Source organism: Elgaria multicarinata, chromosome 1, assembly GCF_023053635.1.
Source record: "Elgaria multicarinata webbii isolate HBS135686 ecotype San Diego chromosome 1, rElgMul1.1.pri, whole genome shotgun sequence".
Lineage (NCBI taxonomy): Eukaryota > Metazoa > Chordata > Lepidosauria > Squamata > Anguidae > Elgaria > Elgaria multicarinata.
This window is the reverse complement of record NC_086171.1, coordinates 28,417,160-28,443,063: the sequence shown is the minus strand read 5'-3', so window position 1 is coordinate 28,443,063 and position 25,904 is coordinate 28,417,160.

Sequence of the window (25,904 nt, the reverse complement as noted above, 5' to 3'; positions counted from 1 at the left end):
TTATCCACATTTTGAGAACAGAGCATGTGATTATCGTTCAAAAACAAATTTTAAAAAACCAGAATATTTTGTTTTATTGCTCTTTCAGCTCCATCCTATGCATCTTTACTCAGGAGCAAAACCCCATGAGTTTAATAGAGCTTACCCCCAAGTAAATGTGCATTGGATGCAGCCGTTGTGTTTTAAATACATTTGACCACAGGCCAATGAAGCAGATGATAAGGTTTTTTGGACAGCGTGGATCTTTTTTCCATGCATAAGAGCTAATGACTTGAAAACCATAAAAAAAAATGCTTAGTGCAATGATAAGACAGAGAGTATTTGTGTACTTTCAGGCTGCTTTGGGAAGTGAACTTTTATTACCCTCCTTTTCATTTGTATTATGGGAGGCTATTTTTATCCCCTTGGCTGGTGCAATGCAACTGACCTTTATGTGAGATTCTGGGCTAATGACCGTGTTGTGGGTCTCCAGAGACTGCCCTCTAAAACAAGTGAGATGAATTCAATATCTCTGCTTGTCCTGTCCTAAACCTTTCCCAAGCAGAATTGCCAGCCACCCTGGATTACGTGGATTTTATGTGAACTTTTTTGTTTATTGGCATCCAAGCAAGAGGGCACCTAACCTCATTTCTTTGAAAACTACTGGCAATGCTCAAGGCAACCTTTTTTTTTTTTTCCTTGCAAAGGTGGAAAAATATGCTTGCTACTAACATAGATGGGAGTTTGGCACTGACAGTGAAGATAAAGGAGTTTTCTTTTACATAAGAACTAGGGTGACCATATGAAAAGGACGGCAGGGTTTCTGTATCTTTAACAGTTGTATTGAAAGGGGAAATTCAGCCGTTGTTATTTGTATGCATGTAGTACCTGGTGAAATTCCCTCTTCATCACAATGGCTAAAGCTGCAGGAGCCCTGCCCTCTTTTGTATTTAGTCACTCTAGTATAGCTCCTGCTGAAATTCCCTTTTCTTTACAACTGTTAAACATACAGGAGCCCTGTCCCTTTCATATGGTCACCCTATAAAAATATAAGAGCCATGCTGGATCAGACCAAGGGTCCATTTGGTCCAGCATTCTATTCACACAGTGGCCAACTAGTTGTCAACCAGGAATCCACAAGCAGAACACCAGCACAACAGAATCCTCCTGCCCATGTTCCCCAGCAACTGGTGTGCATAGGCTTACTGCCTCTGATACTGGAGACAGCACATAGCTATCAGGACTAATAGCTGTTGATAGCCTTTGCCTCCGGGAATTTATCCAACCCCCTTTTAAAGCCATCCGAATTGGTGGCCATCATTACATCTTGTGGCAGTGAATTCCATAGTTTAACTCTGCACTGTGTGAAAAAGTACCTCCTTTTATCTGTCCGACCAATCAGCCTCATTGTCTTGAATCCCCTACCAATCAGCTTTTCTTTCTGTTTTTATTTTTCTTATAAGATATACGGAAAGTAGCAAATTTTACTGAAAAACACACATATGTCCTGATCATAACCTGTAATGAATAGTGAAGTATTGAATAAGGAAGATTTGTGTTCTCTTCATTAGTGCAGAAAGGGCTTTTGTAAATTTTAGTAGCTTTTCTCTTTAAATATTGCCCAGTAATTACCGTGGTGAACACATCTTCCTTTTCCAATGTCCCCTTCAATACTTACCTTAACTTTTGCCCTGCTAGTTCTGTGTCTTAATAATCTTCTACAAATTCTTTTTCCCTCTCTTTTCATCAGAGAGCACCCTGGTTGTGGAATGAGCTCCCCAGAGAGGTTTGCCTGGCGCCTACATTGTGTTCTTTCTAGGTGAAGATCTTTTTATTTTCCCAAGCATTTTAGTCTTTCAGTTCTGTTGTTTTAACTCTGTTATTTTGAACGTTTGCTTTGCTGCTAGGTTTTATTCTGGGGTGTTGTTTTTTTAACTTTTACTTCACATTGTAATCTTAAACTTTGACATTTTTAGAATGTATCTTATATTGAAATTATGGTTTTAATTGTTGTGAACCGCCCAAACAGCTTTGGCCATCGGGCGGCATAGAAATGTAATAAATAAATAAATATTCAGGATTTTAGGATTATTGTTGCATGCTAAGATATTGGAAAAGCAATTAATATTGGGGGAGTATCATAGTTAAGTAGTAGAATACATGCATTGCACACAAAAGATCCCAACCCTTGCAACTCCACTTGAAAGGATCAAGAAGCAGGTGGTTTCTGCCTGAGACTCAAGAGAGGCAATGGAAGTTAAAGTAGACAATATAACATAAGATATGCTGACCTGGGAATGAGAAAACCTGTCAATAAGTACATTTTTCAGAAAGGTTGCCTGCAATGACTACAAACCTAGAACTGTGCAGAATAACTTCCAGTTTCAGAGTAGTATCCAATGTTAGCCCTACTTAGAGTAGTACCATAGAAATGAGTGGGACTTTGGTTAGTCATAGCTAACTTAAGTCCAATTATTTTCATTGGGTCTACTTGAACAAGGAATACCATTGGATACTATAGAAGGAGTTATTTTGTAATAAATATAATGAATAAGTCGAAGGAAATACAAAATAAATAATGTTGATAGGCTAGAAAATTTATGATCTCCACCCCACACCACTTAGGCTGCAATCCTATACAAACTTACCTGGGAGTGAGTCCTACTGAACTCAATGAGAATTACTTCTGAGAAGACATTATAAGATAGTGCTGTTAGGCTGCAATCCTGAACACACTGACTGTGGAGTAAATCTCATTGGAATCAATGGTACATTCTAAGTAAGCATGCTTAGAATTGTGCTGCAGTTATAAAAATATACATTTTTTAAACAAAAAATGCTGACTCGTCATTGTTTTCCAGCCTGCTGCTGACTCAGGCCATGGCTAGACCAGGCCTATATCGCAGGATCATCCCAGGATCATCCCTGTACATCCAAATGACACACAGGGGATACCGGGAGCAGGCAGGGATGACCCCTCCATTTGCCTGGGATAATCCTTAGGTCTAGCTGAGGCCTCAGTGTCATTCTTCTGCTTTATCCTTCCTGGGCCGGATCTACACTACTGCTTTAAAGCGCTTTATAACAGTTATAAAGCGCTTTAACTGCTTTAAAGTGCTATAAAACTGTTATAAAGCGCTTTAAAGCAGTAGTGTAGATCCAGCCCTAGAGCCCGTCTACACTTGTCTAGATGAAACTTAACAAGTTGGCAGAGATGACGTCAGCAGTCACGTGATGCTGTTGTTGTTACGTTTCTTCTGACTTTTAAAACCGTTCCACTTTCTGTTAAAATCGTTTTAAAACTAACAATGTGCCCCAACCTTTCGTTGTATTCAATGCCGTCTTTCAAAGTCATGTCTCGTGACCATGGTCTTTGCTTCCTGATTAGGACAAGTGAGGGCTTTTCTAGGGGAGGGAGAGCTGGCACAACGCGACGAGGGGGAGGGGGAGGGGGAGGGAGGGTGGTGAAAGAGGGGACAGAGGCTTAATTTTTTAAAAAAACTGCTTATCTTTCGGGGCGCACGTGGCCCCTTTAAGACGCTGCAGGGCTTCCCTCGTCCCTACGCGTCGCCCCGCCTCCCTGCCGGCTTACCCCGGCAGGTCTAGCTCAGAGTCACCGGAAGAAGGAGGTTTACTTCAGAGCCGGTATGAGCATAATGAAGAACGTTCTAAAGAAGAGTGTGCCGGGGTAAAACGATAGAAGAAAAGGTATTTCGATTGACTGGGCTCAAGTTGCATTTTGTAACGTAGCAAGGGAGGACGCAACAATGCACTTAAACAACGGTGTAATGAATAGTGTAGATCCTGCCCTGGATTAGCCACATTGGTGATCTCAGCCAATCAGAGATCAAGAAGTAAAGAGGATGATATCACAATATGATATAGGCCATAGCTAGACCTAAGGTTTATCCCAGGATTGTCCTGAGGTCAAACCTGTTCATCTAAGTGCCACACAGGGCATCCAGCGCTCAGGCAGGGACGAACCCGGGATGATCCTGGGATAAACCTTAGATCTAGCTACGGCCATAGTCTAGGGATGGATGAAGCTTTCAGTTTCAGTTTCCTATTTTTTCAAATTCAGTTTGTCTCAAGCTTTGAGAATTTCTCCAGTCTTAAGGTTTTTTTTAAGTTTACATGAAAATTCATAAGCATTTTTGCGCACCTCTCCTAATCCATGCATTTTTGATTAACATCCACATTTTTGTAAGCAACTCTCCTAATATAATACATTTTTAATGTTATTTTCACTAATATCCACATTTTGAGTGCACATTTCCCTAATATACAAACGTTTGTATGCATTTCTTGATTGGAGAACTCCAGAGCAAAATTCGGAGAAGTGCGAATTTAGAAAAGTAACTGGTTTTCGATCCACATATCGATTCTAAAGTGCTAAATTCAGTGCATTTACATTAAAATGTAAACTGAATGAATTTCTCCCTCATCCCTAGTCTGACCTGGTATAAGACAACTTCTATGGCCCTATGAGCAGCCAACATGGCAGCCTCTTTATCAGATGTTGATACCAGCATGATTTTCATATTAATAACTTTTTAGTGGCATTAAAATTAGTGCAGCAGAATACAAGGCCAATAGAGTTATGAAAGGGTATATTGTGCTAAAATGTTGTTATAATAATGTGAGGAATTTGGACAAGATGTAAAAGATGTATAAATGGTTTCTTCCTGTTTGTTACTGATGAGCAGCAGAGCCTCTGTAGAACCAATAAATTATACTGAATACGGTCATCCTTAATATTTATTTGAAAAAGTCAAGTTAGCCTGAGTAAGCAATTGCAAAGAGGTCACTCCTGTGTTTCTTGTTTAGTCACACATAAAATATAGCTGAATTGGGTGATTAATAATCACAGCATATATGAAATGACTTCAATTTATAATAGCTTATGTAAATACAGCATCAGTATTAGAAGCTCATTTACCATTGCTATGCTAGCACATTGGGGTGGGGTTTTTTTTCCATTTGAACAAGATACTACAATGGCATGGCAGTGGAATAGTAAATATTTCAGTAAAGTTACTTAGGCATACAAACACTAATGCTGCTGGCAGGAAGTCTGGGGAATATACTACTGGAGTGATTTAGAGAAAGATTGACATGGCTCTGATTCTTTAAAGTACACCAAAAACCTGTCAAAATATTGCAAAGGCAGATGAGTAAATCACATTTTGAATCCCACATGATATATTTTGCATAAATTACTTAGATGAAAGCAAGAATAAGTATATGCATTTTTATTAGTGGTAAAGCACTCCCATCTCCTGATCATAACAACTCAAGGGGGAGGGAGACAATGGGCATGTCTACACCAGCCCTATATCCCAGGATTGCCCCAGGATCGTTCCTGTGCATCCAAATGCCACATAGGGGATCCCGAGAGCAGGCAGGGATGATCCCTCCATTTGCCTGGGATAATCCTTAGGTGTAGAAAGGGCCTAAGAGTGTGATCCTTGCTAAATCTATTCAAATGTTCCATTGAGTTCAGTGGAGCTTAATTCCAGATAAAGGGTGGATAAGGTTACTGAATTACTCCTCTCACTGGAGGAGAAAGGCTGGCTTCCAGGGCACTGGTGGTGGTGCTGGGCGGTAGTGGGCAGAAAGCAGCCAGAGCCAGAGGCCACCTTTAGTGTTGGCAAGTGAAATGGTGGCAGGGGAGAGAGAGTATTACTTTCTGCAGATGGCCAGAGAAAGAAGCGGAGGACAGCGCCCTCTGATTCACTGCCTGAGCCAAGGGTTTCACCCTGCCTCACGAGAGAACCAGTTGTGTTGGCAAGATCATGGGTTGGAATCATCACATATCCTAAAATTGCCTTTTTTCATGACAGGAACAAAATGTCTGCTAAATCAGACATCCCTCAGCTGCCTATGACAAATATTATGTGTAGTAGGAGGGAGCGTTGGTTAGGTTACAAGTTCAGTGCATGAGAAATGTGGCAAGCCTGAAGTGGACGTCTTCTTTCTTCTCGCCTATTTTGTTCTTTCGCAAACCATTATTGTCCTTCTTCTCTTTTAGCTTCCTTTCACCTCACACATGCCATAAACAGTGTGTTGAATCCAGATGTAGTCATTGTTAGGGTCAACCCATTGACTAATTTAAGTTCCATTGATTTCAATAATCCATCCTAAGGCATAATCCACAACAGCCATTTATCCCAGGGTCATCTTGAGGTCATCTCTGTGTGTCCAAATCATGCACAGCTGATCCCGGGGTCAACCAGGGATGAACTCTCAGTTGTCCCAGGATAAATAGCACTGCAGTTATCCCAATTTTTCCCACAGTCCCGGGGCAACCCTGAGATCTGTGGGCGGTGTGCTGCTCACTCCCAGGTCCTCCCTCCTCGCTTCGAATAGCAGGGCTGAGCAACCTGGAATGGAGCTGTGCAGGTGAAAGCTGTGCCCATTGGGGGTGAGAGGGGAGCATTTATCCCATCCTAGAGATGGCTGTCAGCATTTTCTGGCACCAACTTTTTTATTTTTTTTACCTCACTGTGCTGGATTAGGGCCCCACAAATGCATGAACATCTCATCCTTAAAAAAAAAATGCTCTTCTTCCACTCTGGGATGATGCTGTGGTATATGGACCCAGGGGGTCAATCCCAGAAGCGGTAAAACCTGAGATCCTCCCCCTCTGAGTCCCAGAAGGCCTCAAGGTGTAAATGAGGCCTAAGTATGCCTAAATCTGGATCCAACTCAGAGTACTTCTTTAAGAGATTTAATCCCCACACTTCAAAGGTGCCCAGGGCAGCTAATCCATCTTCTTCTATGGCTCTCCAGATGCTCCCTTCTTACAGTCTCCTTACTTTTCCTGAAATTAGTGACTGGATAGTTCAACAAGAGAGGTTCTACCCTCCTTCATAGAGAGTAGTCAAGTTCAAGAAGCTAAATTGGTGCTTCAGTCTCTAGGAAGAGAAGTCACTGTCACATAGCACATATCCAATCAGGTTTCAGTAGAATATAACAGAAAGGGTTCAGGTTACATGCTCATAAACTGGCCATGGGCCTTACTTTACAGGGTGCAGTCCTGTTTGAAGGGCTGCCCAATCCAGGTCTATTTTAAAGATTAAAGAACCCTAAGAAAAGAGAGTGGCAGGGGCCTTGAAGTTGCTCCTCAATAGTTCGCAATTGGACAGCAGACTGAGCAGGCTCTCAAGTCACCTGATCACAAGCTTCCGTACTAGGGTTAGTTGCATTGTTTATATGACCCTGTTCTGAAGACACCTTAAACCACAGCTTTAACCATGGTGGTTAAGCCAGAAAGCCAGGTTGTGTTCAGAAGACATCTTAAACCATGGCTTTAACCATGGTGGTTAAAGCCATGGTTTAAGGTGTCTTCTGAACAGGGCCAACATCTTATTTCTAAATTTGCACCTATACATATGTCAACATATGCAAATTGTATGCAAATCTGTGCCTTTTTTTCTTTTTTAGTGATGCATGTCCACTTTGGGGGGAGTGTGAAAGAAGCCGTTCTACCAGGAGGTCAAACCTGACAGGAATTTCCATTGCTTCCCAGCTCCTCTGCTTTTGCTCTACCACTTCCTTCCACAAATTATTCTTTCAGAATTTTTTTTCTATTCAGTGGCCTCCAGAGGTGTTTTGAAACCTGTTTCCCTCACAACCCCCATGTATCTATGTCTAGTGGGAATCTGCTTCAGGCCTTTTGTGAAGAATTTCTCCAGGCACTACAGAACAGTGTGGTATTCCTACATAGCAAGAACCCTGCTGGATCAGACAAAGGCCCGTCTAGTCTAGCATTCTCTTTCCACACTGGCCACACAAGCAGGTCATGAGTACAATAACACCCTCTCAGTGGTGTTCCCCAGCAACTAGTATTCAGAAAGATTCCTCTGATTATCTTTCAACTAAAGCTTTGCGGACACCACTGAGACACAATCAGGAGTTGTGGCGCTGACTCACTAATCCTTTACTCGTCAGGGGAAAAAAACATTTTTAAAAATGTATGTATATTTTCATAAACTGATTCCGTCATAAACTGCTATTTTATTTTATTTTTTGTATTTGAATGTTTCCCTTTCATTCCCTGGCTAAAGGAGACATCTGTCAGCGTCTCTTCATTCATTTCACTAGAGATGACCCCGGGCCAAAACCACACATCTGAACAGTCTCAAACTAGCAAGACTTTGGCTAAAGAGCAAAATTCTTCCGCTTAAGGCTGCCTCTAATTGACAGGTTTGGGTTACACTCTGAGGACATGTCTTAGTTATGGGGTTGTTTGTTGTTGTCCATAATAGATGGCGATGGCTAACCTCCCATTTCATTAACATAATTTATGAATTTTTATATGATACGGCTTGGCAACCTGCAGCCTTCAGGCTGAATCCAGTCCCTCAAGGGACACCATTTCCCATTCACCCCTACCCCATTTGCTCCTCCTTCCTTTTTCCTCACAGGCTTCTTGCTCAGAGAAAGAGATTGAGAAGTGCGTATTTTTGTTTCTCCCTCCCCTCTTAGCTTTTCAAGCCATTCAGACTGAAAAAGTCAGAAGAAGTGGGGAATACCTCCTCCTCCTGTGCTTCCTTTCCCTGCCTTACATATGCTTTTCATATGGTTGAGCTCTTGGCAGCTGCCAAATTGAGCCAAGAAGTAGGAGTTGAACAAGGCAGTTGGAGCCAAGGGAGCAAAGCAGGGAGCCAGACCAGAGGAATACACAGAAACACACCAAACACAAAAAGAATGTGTGACCCAGACAAGGGCCTAATCTACATCAATCAGGATATTGCACTATGAAAGCAGTATATAAAAGGCAAGAGCCACACTACTGCTTTATAGTGGTATTGAAGTGCACTGACAACTGTTGGGGCCCATTGACACAGGCCATAGACCACTTTCATACCGCTGTCATAGTGCTATATCCTGCTTGGTGCGGCTCCTGCCAAGGCCTTCGCCCATTCCACTATGCTGCTCCCAAGTGTGGAGAAATTCAAGAGGTTGCATGTTTACAGCAACCCTAGTTATAGCCCTTCCTGTCCATTAGGACCACTGGTCAGTCCAGAGCCTCAGAGCAGTGCCAGGAAGATTTGCTAAACTGCAACTCTTAAAGCTCTCCACACAGGACAGTCTCACATAGCACCAAATGTTCCCAGTTGTAACCCCAGCAGTCCCTAGTGCGTAGGGTGACCATATGAAAAGGAGGACGGGGTTCCTGTTTCTTTAACAGTTGCATTGAAAAGGGAATTTCAGCAGCTGTCATTTGTACATATGGATAACCTGGTGAAATTCCATCTTCATCACAACAGTTAAAGCTGCCGGTGCCCTGCCCTCTTTTAAATCTGGTCACTCTAGTACAGCTCCTGCACTTTAACTGTTGTGATGAAGAGGGATTTTCACCAGGTTTTCCATATATACAAATGACACGTGCTGAAATTCCCTTTTCTATGCTACTGTTAAAGATACAGGAGCCCTGTCCTCCTTTTCATATGGTCACCCTACTAGTGCATGTTCTCTGCCACCCCACTTCCCAGCTGTTACACACAGGGAGAGGGAAGAGTGGGTGGAGGCCAGAAGATCCCCTTCATCTTCTGCTGGTCCCTCAAAAGCACCCACTTAATATTTTAGTACAGGTATTTTTTATGTCTTTGTTCCAAGTTCTGTGTTGTGTGTGGAACAATGGACGTTGAATTCATCTGCTGGCACTTGCTTTGATTTCCTTTGAGTTCCATTTTATCAGCTAACAGAATATTTATTTTTAATCAACTTTTATTATGCTGCCATAAATCTTTTCTCTTTTTATTTGGCTTTTCCTGCTGTTTCACAATATGATGCCAACATATACTTTTTGAGATACTGCTTTCTTTTCTTTTTTTTCAAGGTTTAGGTGTGGTTTGTGTACCTTTAGAACTGGCCGCCATGAGAACATTAGCCAAGCCTCAATGCACTTGGTTAAGAGAGGGAAGCCCTTTTCAAAGCCCCCTGCCTCATCCTTTCCCCATCACTCAACAAAGCTGACATTGACAGACTGTTGGCAGGGAGACCCTATTCAAGGTCAAATATTGACACGTGTGGCTGTATATGACACATGAAGAGGATGGATTGTGTGAATTCATGCCTGGAGTAAGAGAGCATCAGCAAAATGCATTCCTTTCATGGGAACCTCAATCATTAGCTGCCCTGGGAGTGTAGCCATCCATGTTTGTTTTGTGCACATGTATAAATATAGCTCTGCATTGTTCACGTGGAGTAAATAGTGTTGGGTTGGAGGCAAATAAATTGAAAGCTGCCCTGCGTGGTGGGCTTCTAAAAGTTGATCGGGAAAACGCAAAACTAATTAACTTAGAGACAGCAGTTGCTCCTGTCCTCAGTGTGATACTATAAGATTCTTTCAATCTCTTTCTCTCTTGTGATGGTGAATGTTGATGATTTGAAGAGAAAAATTGCCTCAGGGACAGTTCATAATTTTTAAAAGGAAAGGTCTCTGGTGTTCTGTTTATTTGCTACTGAATTACAGTTAGCTAAGCAGCATTGCAGCTTGTTTCTCCTTTACCATGTTACACTCAGGCAAGAATTGCCCATATTGGTTTATTAAGAGCTTCAGCACATGGTGTGAATGTAGCCATTTTCTCTGAATGTCTATGTGGGGGCATCTTCACTCTTTGTAATAAGAATCTGTATAAAATAGCACAGAGTTTCCTGAGCACCTTGGTACTAACAAATAGCGGCCCTGGGTTTTCTCTTACGTGACTTTATCATCAGTCCTTTGACAGTAATGAAAGTCTAAAAGGAAAAAATGGATACAAAAAATTCCTTAGAAAAAATAGTGACAGTTCCCCCATGTAGTTCAATTGCAATTGTGCAGTTTTCCCATGTAGTTTGATTGCAAAACTGTGGGCATAGGTGGGTATGTGCAGATTTCGTCATGTTCTAAAGCCATTCTGGGATTGCTTCACCAAGCACCAAGCTCACAACCTAATTCCATTAGTAGTCGGCAATCTCCCCTCAATTCAGTTCAGAAATTGTGAGTGGGGCAGGGATGTTTTTGTCTCAAGACTTCAAAACAGACTCACAATATTGGTGGCATTATGTGGAATTGTTTAAAAATATCATTAAATTTTGTTGCTGCTGCTGTCCCTGTGGTTGTTCAAAACCTGGACACCAATTACCATTCATACAGAGCTAAGTAAACATCCCAAAGAAGATGTTTTAAAAGGCTCTAGGGAACTTTTTTCTTCCTAAGGGAATGTGGTTGGGAGCTGCACACACCATGTTATCACACTCTCACACACACACACGCACACACACAACTTAATTTATGTTCCTGGCACAGAAACTATGCAATCTACGCATGGAGAAAGACAGTCATCTCTTTCTCTATGCGCTGACAGTGTTGATTCTGTGCTTCTGAGTGAGTAAAGAATCCTCCTTCTCACGGTGCAGCTCAAAAGCCAAACTGCCTCTTCACTGCTGCTCAGAAAACAGCTGCTCTGTTGGGAGCCCTGCTTCAAGGAGGCCCAGGCACTCTGACTTCTAACAGAGCTTTTAGGAAAGGCAAGAGAAGCCATTAAGAACATTCTCTTCAAGTCGTTCCAGGCAACTTGAGGTGGTAGTTCCTAGCGGAAGCAGCTCCCCTCTCCCCTTGCCTTTCCTAAGGGGCGGAGCTTCAGGGAGGGGCTTGGTGGGCCACCTGGGGAGGGCTGGCAGGCCACATCTGGACCACAGGCTGGAGGGTCCTCACTGCAGTTCTAGGGCCTGGTAAGCTATCCTAGTGATGTTCATAAGCATTGGAGAGAAGCTATGCAGCCCCTGAGTTTGTCTTACCAAACTTTGGGAAGGTTCCCAAGTCATATAAACAATAGCATGTGGAAATGCCTTTATTACAGACTCTGCTAGCTGTCCCTCTTGCGTATGTTTTCATGATCCTGTTAGCTTATAAAGAAGCAAAACAGACAGAATTTTTTAAAATGCCAGATGCCTCAGTGTTTCCAATTCTGAGCTCCAGAGGAGCTTTTGAGGGAAATAAGGTTTGGTTTGCATTGTATCTATGCATGACCCACAGTGGTGCACTCAGGGCAGGACTTTTGGATAGACATCCAGGGGCCTACTCAGGAGAATCAGCAGGAGGACCTCCTAACATAGCAGGGCCAGCTTCCACATTTTGAGGTAAGTGAAATAAGTGAAATAATTTTCAAGGTTGAGTGTGGGTTATTGTTAAACAATGTGTTTGTTGTTTAAATGTGGACTGTCATGTTGTCTGAACCCAGTCATGCTAGCAAAGAATGGCTTGTTAACCATGAACAACTCCTGAAGAGAACCCATGATTTATTGTTGGGTTGTAAACTGTGGGTTGTTCATGGTTTGTTATCACAGCTGGGTTCAGACAACACAACCCACAGTTCCATTGAAGACACTTGCATGTTGTGGTGAATCCCATGTTAGCAGAAGATTTTTCAAAGAATTATTTCCTTGTACCTTGCTTGAACCAACTCCCAATAGCTTCATTTCATTACCAGCGGTTCTGGTGTTTTGCGAAAGAAAGTTTTCCCTCTCTCATCTCTGTTCATACTTTTATAAACCTCTGTCATGTCTCCCCTTAGTCATCTTTGGGCAATATCCGGTGGATCGCTTACGCCCCTGCCGATTCTGTTGTGCTCCGCCAATTCTGTTGCACAAACAGGACCCATAGCTTGTGCAACAGAGATTTAACACGGCCTAGAAGGAGCCCCAAAGCAGGTTGGTGGAGCTCCTTTATGCAAGGTCCGCTGAACTGCCCCGTTCAAGAAATGAGTACTAAATGTCAATTACGCAAGCAGGGGGCACTGCTTGTGGGCAGGTCCGGTGCCAGACTATTTTGTGCCCTAGGCAAGGTGAGCTACTTTCACCCCACCCACCCCCAAAATGCCAACTTTGATTTTTAAGAACATATGTTTCCTGGAAAAAATAAGAAGCACAAAACTTGAAACTGCTAAATTTATTTTAAAGTGCAAGAAATACGTGATGCCAATTATAGCAAACAAATTGAAAAGGAACGTCTATGGGTCTAAAATGCATTATTTAATAGGAATATCGCCTCCAAATCATCCCCCCCAACTCACACACACACTCAGCATCACTCACGCAAAACAAACACACGCATGAACACATGCATTCACTCAAAGACCCCCCTGCACCCCATTCACGTTCCAGAAGTCTGAATGGGGAGCCGCCCCACCCCCACCTCAGCGCCCCTGGCTTCACTTCGGCTGGATGGGTGCGGGGCGCCATCTCACCCGCCCAGGCCCAGCTGAACCCTCGGGCTGGGCGGCTCACAGCCAACAACGCGCGAGAGTGCTGCGCTGCACCCAGCGCCCCTCTGAGCTTGGCGCTCTAGGCAGCTGCCTGAGCGGCCTCTGTGGTAGCACCAGCCCTGCTTGTGGGAGGGAACTGGCGGGGCGCAAAAGAATCTGTGGGGGCCTAAGTGCCCCATTGGATACTGCCCATGATTGCAAAATTAAAAAGCTCCAAAGCGCCAAATCTTTAGCCTTTCCTTGCAGGCAATCAAAACTGCAAACAGTATTCTAAAAGTATTTGAAATGTGCATGCATATTTAGTACTTTGTTTTGTCTGTTATGAGCTTACTGAAAATTAGTTGGCAGTTGATTCAGCACAGACAAACAACCGGCCAGACACTTCGCTATCTTTCAAACGAATTGAAACGTTATTGCTGTGGCCTCAGTTCAAATTCCAGTGGGCAAAGGGCAGTTCCACAGAAGTTCCAACAACATGGTGAGATCTTGTCCATCTCCACTGAAAGAAAAAGAAAAGTTAAGGGCAGCATGGTTTGAAATATGTCCTAACCTCTCACCTCATTTGCTACGAGTCATGGACATGTCGCACAGTAATGGGGGCTTTGTCTTTTCGGTTCCTGTTTGCAACATAAACATTCTTTAGAAGATATCTCAGTCTAGTTCTTTCTGTGACCTCGGCACTGACATGGGATGTCTGAAGTATTTGGACAGAAAACCGCCAACATTTTCATGTGTTTAAAGTGTAAATTTAAAGTGAAAAGCCCAAGGTTCTTGTACACACTTTAAAATAACAGCATTTAAGAGTTATGTGCTATTTGGCCCAATCTTTATGACACATAGAAAAAAGGAAAATATTCACACAACAAAATATTCACTCAACGAATCTTGACTTCCAACTCATCCAAACAGAAATGTCTTTCCCATCTGAATTGGTAGCCCTGAACGGCAGAGGAAGATTAAGGAACAAGGCCAGACGGTAGCAGCTCCTCAGGCTAATAACTAAACTGGGGCTCCAGAGGCAATTTGCCTAGGGAATTAGTTGTAGCACTCCCTTCCCTCCCCCCACCGGCTTCATAGCTCTTGGTAGAGAGATAACTTCCAGCCTTTGACCATCAGGAAGAATGAGCAATTAGCAAGCCTGCCCTAGACAAGACCACAATAATGACACCTGTCTGTTCTTGTTACCTGAACAGCGTGGAGGTGCCCATTATTGATCAATTTTGGCCTCCCATGTCATTCAGATTCATATCCTTCAGGTGCTTCTGGACCCATCACTACGTCCAAAACTCAAGATTGCAGCAGTGGCCAGGAGCACTTCCTAGCTGCTCCATCTCAGTGAGAAAGCTTTGACGCTTGCCTTTCAGTTTCTAGCCTGGTAACTGTCATTCATTCGCTTCACAACCTCAGGACTAGATTATGTGAGGGTGATGCCCTTGACGGCTTCTATGCAGTTTTAGCTGGTGCAGAATATGTAAGTCTGCCTCTTCACAGAGGGATTGGAAGGAAAGGATGTGGGTCCGGTGTCACTCCTCAGTTTTGCCCTGCTGCTGTCAGTCAAGGTCTCCTGTGATTCTTTTTTTCTGTGTTTGGTCCCAGCTTTTCAACAGTCCTTGTAAAAGAAAGTAGGAACAGGATAGTGGGAGACTGGTTGACGTGTGATGTGTAATCCTTCAGTTTCTCTTTCCCTGCTCCTTTGATCTTTTTTCTGAACCTGTATCTGCCCAGAATTCAGCCCAGTCTATATTCAGAGCTATACATTAACTCGCTATTTGTTTGTCTGCCTTGGGTTTGCCAGTTCTGTTCTCTAAATTTACATTTCTAGTCCATAAAGCATCTAAATCCTACAAACACAGGTGAATTCAATCCTGAAGTAACTGTTCATGTTATGCATATAACCCTTCAGTATGGACATACACCAAAAGGTGAAAATTATACCACACAGCCAAGACCTGGTCAGATATCTGGACAAACTGTAGGCAGAAAAGCCCAACAACCTGGTGCCCTCCAGATGAGTTGGACTACAATTCACATTATCCCCAGCCATCATGGGGATAGTATAAGTTGTAGTCCAATACATCTGATGAATCCAGTGTGGAGGAGGCTAAGTTATATGGACAACATAGTAATGGTATTTTATATTCAGCCAATGGGTAACTAGAAGGGTTCTATCCTTCAAGAGTTTTACCCTTAAAGTCAGCCTAAACATCATTTAAAATAAATAAAAATAAATGTTGCTCCGGTACAGATGCCTGCACTTGGGTTTGCTGGCTCTGTTCTGTAGCACTTTAGGCCTTGTTTTAATATTTTAAAAAATTACCATTCAAATATGCATTTTATCTGTGCTATATAATATTGTTTCCTGTCCTGGTGTTTCCAGGATAGAGATGCCTAGGAATTTAAATAAATTAAGTAAACCCTTGGATTTAATAGAACACAAATGAATTTACTTTCCTATGGCTTTCAGATGTGGCTTTTGTTTTTGTTTTGTGCTATTATATAACCACGGACATGGCTATTTTCAGGGGCGCTGGAAGTGTTCCTATGGCTTAGGGGCTAAAGGCGGTCCCGTATGAAATTAAAAATTAAATTGAAAAGGGATGGCAACTGTACTTAAAAGACACAGTACATGGATGTTATAGAATGGTAGAAGAGCTAGCTCATTGATTGGGGCGAGCTGTTCATTCTTCACTTTCAACTGCTGCTTCAGGGGTGCAAAAGCTCTGGGCTTGTCTACACCTAAGTGTGTAGAGGGAGGGAGGGGGAGCATCGCAGACTTACCTGCTTCCACGATCCTCCCCCAGCATCCAAATGGCAGTGCGGCATTCCGGAAGTAAGGAGGGACTTTGCAGCAGCCATTTTTTTCTTCAGAAGAGGAGCATGCGCAGCAAAAAAAGATGTGTGTGTTTTTATATTAAAAAAAACATGCCCCAAACAGCCCCACCATCCTGGGGCTGGCAAAATTTATACCCCCACCTCCACAGGCACGGAGCCACCCCGCATGGCTCTATGCCTATTTCAGGCCCTGGGAGCACACGGCACACTACCCACAGTCCTTGAGATGGTCCCGGGACTGCGGGTAAAATTGAGATAACTGGGAAACCAGTTATCCCGCAAAAATGGATCAGTTGTCCCTGCCTGTCCCCAGGATCCCCTGCGCATTATTTGGATGCACAGGGATGACCCAGGGATGACCCCGGGAGAAAAGCATGGTGTAGACATGCCCTCTGTCAGGCCAAGGGCCAAATTCCAGTTCAGAGAAGCTCTCAGAGGTTGTTTTCCAGTGGTGGGTGTGACCAAAGGCATAAGTAGCAGGGCCAAAATAGCAACAACACTAGCATATTTTGGCTTGCAGTTATTACTGCCAGTAACTAACCCCTATGAGAGCCATTCCAACCTTTCAGAATGGTGAAATGAGGATTATGCACCCCTCCTCTATTCTTTTTTCTTTCTCTCTCTCTTTTCTTACATTAGCGCTCAGCTCAGCTCTTTCCACAACAAAACACCATCTTGTTTTCCCGAGGCCCAGAAAACAAGATGGTGTCATTAGTTGCTGGGTTCTAGAAGATGGGTGGATGCCTCCCTGTTTTATATGAATTAGCCTTGACCAAACAGCATCCTATTTTATCCTGGTCATTCCTGGGTACAGGGGTGCATTGTCCCAGCCAACATGATTCTACCCTGCTCTGACCCACCCTTCCAGGGTTCCTGGCTATTTTAAAAAGAAGCAGTGATTGAAATAATTATTTGTTGGTGTGTTACTTTAATGAAAATTCCAAAGGGGAAAAAAAGACGGTCTTATCATCAACCTAGCAGCTAACATTTGATATCTCATTTTTCTCTCACTATAATCCTGATGTTCAAAGTAGGTATTGTATATTTATCATCTTTGCATGGAGCTGAATTTTACTTCCTTTCCTCCGCCTTTTAAGCCTTATCACATCATTTACAAACACTTTATCTCCGTAACAGAAAATAAATGAAATTCTAGGCTTTTCAATGAAACGGATGGTCCAAAAATCTATATTTAGATGACTGACTCCTGTTTTGGTAGAAGACGTGATAAATGTTTCATGCATATAAACTGAAGATTGATGGATTTAATGATCGCACCCTAACTGGTAGAATGCTATTTTGGAATAATTAAATGTTCCATCATTTGCAAGTCTAAATAGTCCATTGTTAACTTGTATTTCTGTCTGTCAACAGGCTCTTCCACTTTGTGAGGGAAATTTATCATTAAAACAATTGAACATACCACCAGAGTGTGTGTGCATGGGTGGCTAATAACCCTTTTCACAGGACCCTTATTTGGTTCCATCACTTAGGAAAACTTAATTTATGTATGACTAACTCTCACAAAAGAAGCACATGACAGGCATTATTAAGCATCCCCTTAGTATATATCTCATTTGAAGAGTAAAGCTAGAGCTGAACATTAACTAAATGTAATTATAATAACAGCACAAGAAGATGTATTATGATGCAAGAAATTGTTAAAGATTTTTCTAGTTTAGTTGCTGCTTTTTGGGGACTTCGTATTTCTGTTCTGTTTGGAAACCTAGTAGATATCTGAACATACGTATATGGGGTGGGGTGGGGTGAAAGATTCGGCATGTGCAATCCACATGCATTTACTACTACATTTACAAAGGGCTCTCTTCATACCACCAGGAACCCTTAAAGCAGAGGGGGGGTTATTTGGTGGGAACCCTGGAAGGATGGGTCAGAGCAGGGTAGAATCATGTTGGCTGGGACAATGCAGCCCTGTACCCTGGAATGATCAGGATAAAATAGGATGCTGTTTGGTCAAGGCTAATTCATAGAGAACAGGGAGGCGTCCACCCATCTAGTCTTCCTTCTCTGCTGTCCGTGTAGATTGACTGAGAATTGACTGAGTAAATTGACTGAGAATGTAGAGAAGGGTACTTGTGCAGAGATGGCAACTAGGACAGGGCAGTTTCAGTGCAGAGTTGGCAAGAAAGACAGGTGTTTTTTTCTCTTGCAGTGCTGGAGGGGGTTCAGCAGGGACTCCTGCAGACATTGTACTGAATGGGTTATATCAAATAAATAAATAAATAAATGCTATCCTGCTTGGAGTGGACTGGACCTGCAGCTGGATAGCCATCTGTCAGGTATGCTTTAATGTGGATTCCTGCATTGGGCAGGGGCTTGGACTCGGTGGCCTTATACTGCCCTTCTAACTCTACTATTCTATGACTGATTGAAATGAGTAGGTCTAAAGTTAGACTAACATTGGATACAATCCCCTGGTTACAACAATTCAATGTTTGGAAGTTAGACATGTATGACTCCAGTCCTTCTTCTCCATGCATTCAATTAGTATCCAAATACAGCTATTGCTATCTAAACACTAAGGCAGAATCAGTCCTATATAGATGAAGGGCAGTGCTTGCTAAACAAACAAACAAAAGTAATGTTTTCAATATATCTGATTTTTTTCCCTTTAACTTTATATTTAACTACATATATTTCACTAAATTTTACCTTACTTGGCAATTTTAATTTCAGCCACAGCAACATCAACTAAAACTAAGGTTAATATGACTATAGGGTTGCTTCTTGTGCAGAACTTCAGAATCCAAAAAAAAAAATAATGTTTTAGCCCATTCCAGTTTATGATATAAACTGTTTCAGAGGCTCTCATGACATTTTCTTAAACCTGGGTGTAAACAGTGAAGAGTACCTCAGCTGACCCTTGAAAGAAGTAGGAGGGTCAGTTGCTGCAACAGTGAACTGAAAGCAAAAGCGTATTAGCTTAGCTATTAAAAAGATGAATGGTTCTTGCTACAATGAGCTTTTATGGGAACTTCGCTTTTAATTACTCTTTTCTAAGCCCAAAGTGTTTTGAAACAATAAGATTAGCTTTTAGGTCTCCATTAAATATTAGAATGTATCGAGTTGGAAACTAAGTTCATAATGAAAAAGCATTTTATCATAGAAAATGCTATAGTGCCCATAAATAGGAACAACAAACATAAATAAAGTGAAATAAACATGGGGATGGGATTAAATAGTTTGGGATGATGAGAAAATCCACTATTTTCTTTACTGTAAAAGTAATATGTCTTTTCATCAACTACATTGGTATGTATAGTGCATTTGTATAAGAGAAACTTTTGAGTTCAGAAAGGAAATTTATATGAGTAGAATGATTCAAACTATCTTCAAAGTTAGACATTTAGCTGATAAATATTTTGTAGGTTTTATGGAGGATATAGATCTTAAGGGGGGGTTAATAAAAGCCACAAGTCTTGAAAGTAGCAAATTTTCATGTTCGAACAAATCCATCAAAATTATTTTCAGAACATAAACATGAATAATTTAAGCACATCAGGACAAGTTTCCAGTTTAATAAGTTCGTAAGGTGTTGAAGTTAACAATTTATTACAGGGCCTTTAGCTAATTTGATATCATTAATTTTAAAAAATATCTTTGCACAAACTTTCTGTTTATATATTCCCTTTAAGTTAAGATGAGGCTGATTTGTATAAGATTCTTTTAATTAATTCCAAAGGGAAATGCATATAGTAGAACATGCTGACTGCGTTTATAAAACTCTAGGCTCCCATCATTCAGCAAACATTTTTTTTATTGACAAGTTGCTGTGCAGTGCTAAAAATCTGAATAAAATTTTTCTTAATAGTCCTGTAATTGTTATAAGCTCCTACCTAACGTCTTATGAACAACAGATGTTACCTAAGAATAGGAGTTTTAGAAGGAACTAAGGGAGTCAGGTGCCTACATTCAGTGAGATTTTAACTGGCATTGGGGTGTGTATAAACTGTATACATTCTATCTTTATAACTAAAGTAAAACCATAATACATACCAATCATATTGATATACATAATAATATCAGAACGCAGTAACAGATAAACCCCAAATACATAAAACATATTCATTATATTAATGCATAATATAATTCATTAGTACAGATCATATTTCATTACAGTTTCTTATCTTATTTCTTTTCTTATATGCTACTGCTGTGCACAAGGTATGCATTAATGGACAGAATATTCTTATCTTTCCAGGCCTGCAACACCATTCTTTCTGCAACCAATGAAGCTCCATTGGCTCCAGACTATAGTTAGACTATAATGTCTACCATCCCTGACCGTTGGCCATCGCAGCTGGGATTTACAGACTCCAACAAAATCTAGATGGCCACAGATTACTCACCCCAGCTATACCCCCTCCAGCACTGCAAGAGGGGAAAAAACACCTGTCTTTCTTGACAACTCTGCGCTGAAACTGCCCTGTCCTAGTTGCCATCTCTGCACAAGTACCCTTCTCTACGTACTCAGTCAATCTACTCCCAATACTGACAGCAGAGAAGGAAGTCTAGATCAGTGAAACTGACAAGGGGCATGTCTACATGAGGCCTTATCCCAGTAATCGACCTGGGATCATCCCTGTGCATCCACATAATGCACAGGGGATCCCGGGGGCAGGAAGGGATGATCCCTCCCTTTCCCCAGAATAACTGGGACGGCTTTAATCCTGATTTTTCCAGCAGACTTGGGATTGTTCCGAGACCGTGGGAGGTGAGGGCCACCATCCGGGTTTTGTCCTGGCTCCTCGCAAGTAAACGCAAGGAGCTGGGAACCAGGCAAGGGGCATAGAGCTCTTTGGGAGCTCCATGCCCATCGGGGTGGGGTGGAGTGCCTTTTTCGGTGGATGCACTCATCTTAAGTAAAAATAATAATAATGGGCACACTGTCCTCCTCCCTCCCGGGACGTCACACAACGTGTGTGGACTGAGGGGGAGGATCTCACGATCACCGTATCACGAGATCCTCCCCCTCCCCTCCCTAGGTCTAGACATGCCCAAGGTTTTCCCACCAGACTTCTATACAAGGAAGAGAAGTTAACTTGTGAAACAAACCATTCCAAACGTGCACAACTTTATAGTATTGTGTCTGCATGTGCATGTAAAGAATGAAACGTTCACTTCAGAGAAAACCTATCTGTTGAGAATTTATTCACAGACAAACAAAAGCAAAAAGCTTGAGATGTGGTTGTAAATCCGCCGTCCTGCACAGACATTAATTGATTTAAAAACCTGTTGCAAGCACATTTAAAATTGCATTTCAGTCATTCACGTATTCCTACACCAGGAGTGGGAGAGAGACTCAAAAGCGATTTAAGTGACACATAGGGTATTTGTCTGTGGTTAATAAAGCTAACTTTCTAATAATTGTGCTTAGGACCATAGCTATTGTCATTACAGGCATTCTGAGATGATGATGATGATGATGATGATGATGATGATAATGATAATGATAATGATATTGTACTTTTGAAAGAGGCGCAGATCTTAGGTATTTTAATTTGTTCCAGAAGTGCTGCACAGAACACTCCCACAATAACTCCTTTGACATTTCATAACCTTACCAGGAATACCAAATGCTGTGTGACCAACACAGAGATGACAACTGTATGATTGCAATTCAGCATGTAGTGGAAATATATTAAGATGCAACACACTTTTGTGGAGGAGCTATCGCTTAGTAGTAGAAGACATGCCTTGCACCCAAATGTTCAAGGCCCCAGAACTTCCATGGAGGGCTGGGAAAACTTCCTGCCTGAGACCCTGGAGAGTCGCTGCCAGTCAGTGTTGACACTACTGAGCTAGATGGACCAACAGTCTGGCACAGTATAATGCAGCATCATATCTTCTCCATATGTTCAACAGGAAGAATGATTTTTTTATTATTCTTGTACCCTTAAAAACGTTTCACACATTGTGCTCTAGAAAAACTAGCTAAGCTCATTAGGTGCATCCATTGATTTATGATGAGACTATAGCCAGAATTACACCAAGCAGGATATGACACTTGGAAAATAGTTTGAAAACTGTATATGGAGTGTGTCCTGGGCCCCAACAGTTGTCACTATTGTTATAAACCATTTTTAAGTAATAGTATAGAACCTGCCTATGTACTCCTTTTGGCCTTATGTGTAGTCTCTAACACGAGGACCAGGCTGAACCATTGGTAATCCAATGGAGTTGTTTTCTTGTCAAAACAAGCTGTATAGGGAAAGCAGACTCAAATGAAGGATTGCAAATTAAGGCCATTGGTAAGCTTTTGAGCACTTCCCCAGGAATGGCTAGCATTCTGTAGTCTTGGTAAATATTATTTCTTCCAAACCATGATCCATGTCCCGGGACTCCAGGAGTGGTCAATTTCATCATAAAAATCTCACCACCTAGTGGCAAGGGCTAAGTTATATGGAGCAACTATGCTCAGATATAGCATTAGGCATCAGGCATAGCATTAGGCAGATACATTCTTATTCACACTATTCATAGGATTGTGGGCAAGTTTTCAAAGTTGTTGTCATTTAATTTCCACTGTAGTGCAGGATTCTAATAAAGACTGGGTTGTATCCAGACTAGTCAAACATAAAGCAGACTCAATGAAATCAATGGGACTTAAGTTAGGCATGAAATACCTTGTATTTCATTGATTTCAGTGAGTCAACTCAATGTTTGATTAAATCAAGATCTAGTCTTATGTCTACTGGCATCACTTCTTTTATGTAGCTGAACATCTGCTTCAACCCCAGCTGGGTGTTCAGTACAACTGGGAAGAGTTTGTCAGTGTGGCTCTGCCTGTCTGGCCAAGTATGAGAGAGAACAAGGGAAGACAAAGGGAATTTGTGTTTCTTTAGGAAAATCTGCGTGAAATTAGCAAGCAGTCAAAAACACCAGGCAAAAATTAGCCTAGAACAATGTAATACTAAACAAGAATATTAAAATGAATCAGCTTTCATACTACAGCCAAAACTCTTCAGAGAAGGAGGGGATGCCTAGAGACTTTCTGCACCTTGAGAAGAACATGCAAAGAGCCATGATGGATCAGACCATGGATCCATTTAGTTCAGCATTCTGTTCACACAGTAGCCAAGCAGCTGCCCATGGGAAACACACAAGTAGACCATGAGTGTAACAGCACCCTCATACCCGTGACCCCCCAGCAACTGGTGGACATAGGTATAAGCTTCTGATACTGGAGGTAACATAAAGCCATCAGGACTAGGACTCATTGATAGCCTTTTCCTCCAGGAATTGGTCCAATCCTCATCTGTCCTTTGATCTGCCCTGAATCTCTCACCAGTCAACTTCATGGGATGACCCTGGGTTCTAGTATTACGAGAAAAGGAGAAAAATGTCACCCTATCCAGTTTCTCCACACCATGCATAGTTTTGTGCACCTCTATCATGTCTCCCCTTACTCAATTCTCTTCTAAGCTAAACAGTCACAGATGTTGTAAACTTCACTCTTGTCTGTCCCTCGGCCCCATCCCCAGTTGTCTGTCCCTCACCCCCATCCCATCCCCGGTTGTCCATTCCTCCCCCCATCCCATCCCCAGTTGTCCAGCCCTCCCCCCCTCTCCTGCCGGTCCGGCCTTCCCCCCATCTCCCCCCCCAGGATCCCCCCGGCCCGATGGGCACAGCGCTGAGCGCTGCGCCCAGTCATTGGCTTTTCCGCAAAAAGCCAAGGACCTTGCTAGACGTTCCGCAGCCCCAGCCTCAGGCTTAGGGGAGGCTTCAGCGCGGCCTGACCCCGGATTCCCCTATGCATCATCTGGACGCACAGCAGGGAAACCGGGCCTCAAAGCGCGCTAAGGCTTCGTCTAGCAAGGCCCCTTAGGTACGTTGACCAGAACTGTACACAGTATTCTTAAGTGTGGTTGCACCATTGATTTATAAAAGGCACCATTGATTTATAAAAGGCAGTAAGATATTGGCTGTTTTATTTTTGATTCCTTTTCTAATTATGCCTGACATGCCCTTTTCATAGCAGCCACTCAGCAGTCAACGTTTTTATCGAGCTGTCCACTATGACCCCAAGATCTCTTTCTTGGTCAGTCAAAGCTAGCTCAGATCATCAGCTATCTGTGACTTTTTTTTTCTTTTCTTTTTTCTCCCCCACCCCTCTAATATCATCACCCTACAATTGCTTATATAGTACTGCATGTGGTATTTTAATACTCATCCTTCCCCAGTTTGGAGTGATCTTTTTGGAGCTCCTCACAATCCCTTTTTGTTAACTGCTCTAAATAATTTGATGTCCTCCGCAAACTTGGCCACTTCACTGCACACTTCTAATTCCAGATCATTTATGAATGAGTTGAAAAGCATTGGTCCCAATACAGATCCATGTGGGTACCCCATTGTTTCCCTCTGTCCATTGGAAGAATTTACCATTTACTCCTTCTCTCTGCTTTCTTTTCTTTACTAGTTACTGATCCTTTCCTCTTATTGTATGACTGCTCCCTAGCTGGTTTCCTGCTTCTGGTATATTTAAAGAATCCTTTATTGTTGGTTTTGATGTTGTTAGCGATATTTTATTTATTTATTTTGCATATTACTAACAACATCAAACAACTTCCTCCAAATGCTTTTGTGCAAGCTTGTGTTCCCTTTTCTTTTCCATTTTCTGAAGGAAGCTTTCTTTTCTCTAATAGCTTCCTTGGCCCTGCTCATTAACCAAGATGGTGACCTCTTCAACTTGGGGCTACCTTTCCTAACCTGTGATATCTTTCTAGCTGTGCTTCTATTGTAGTAACCTCCAAGCATTTTGAAGGGATTTAACACTCTTAGGAAGTCAATTGTGGCTGTGTTGGACTTCCTTGGCAATTTTCCATTGTTTCCAATTGGTTCAACAACAGTCACATCTCACGTCAGGTGACACCACTTACAGTTAAGTCCAGGGTTGCCTCACCTCTGGTCCATTCCATGACCAACTGCTTTAGGGCACAGTCATTTAGGCCATCAAGAAATGCAACCTCTTTGTCGTGACTGGAATATGCATTCATCCAGTCAATGTGGGGGTAATTGAAATCAACACTCACATCTTATGTTAGGGAGAGAATAGGATGTTCCTTGTTCCTAGTACTAAATGAGTTTGGGAGTCTGGTATTGTCACCCACAGTGCTTCTGTGGAAGAGTCTGCCCCTGGAGACCTTCACTGTAAAAGGGACTTTTATGCTCTCACTGCTCCTTTTTGTTCCCTCAAAAATGTGTTTTCACAGGTGTACTCTCTGAGGGGAATACGTCTGTTTCCTATAAAGTGTTCATTTACTTTGTCCCAAATCCACAAGTAAGCAGTGATTTACATTCACTACTTTAGATAAACAAACTGAGGCTCATTACACACACACACACATACATATATACACACACAAACTGTTCATCTAAATTCAGAGAAGTGTAAACTAAACCATAGTTTGTAAGCGATGGAGGAATCTGTCATGGTCAACTTCTCTCAGTTTCTCATTTTTCTAGACTTAAGTTTGGTTCTTCTTGAACTTTGAGAAATCCTCCAGTTTTTAGTTCATCACAAATGTTTTTTAGAGACATTTGGATAAAAATTCATAAGCATTCTTGTGCACATTTCTCCTGATTGATTCATTTTCCCCAATATACACTTACACTGAAAGCAAGTTTCCTAATATAATATATTTTTAACATTATTCCCCATAACTTACACATTTTTGTATGCATTTTTTTATTGGAGAACTCCATTGTAACATTTAGAGAAGTACGCATTTCAAAGAATAACTGAATTTCAGTTTGCATAGTGGTTTGAAAGTGTGATATTAAAATACGAACTGAACGAATTTCTTCCCCATCCAC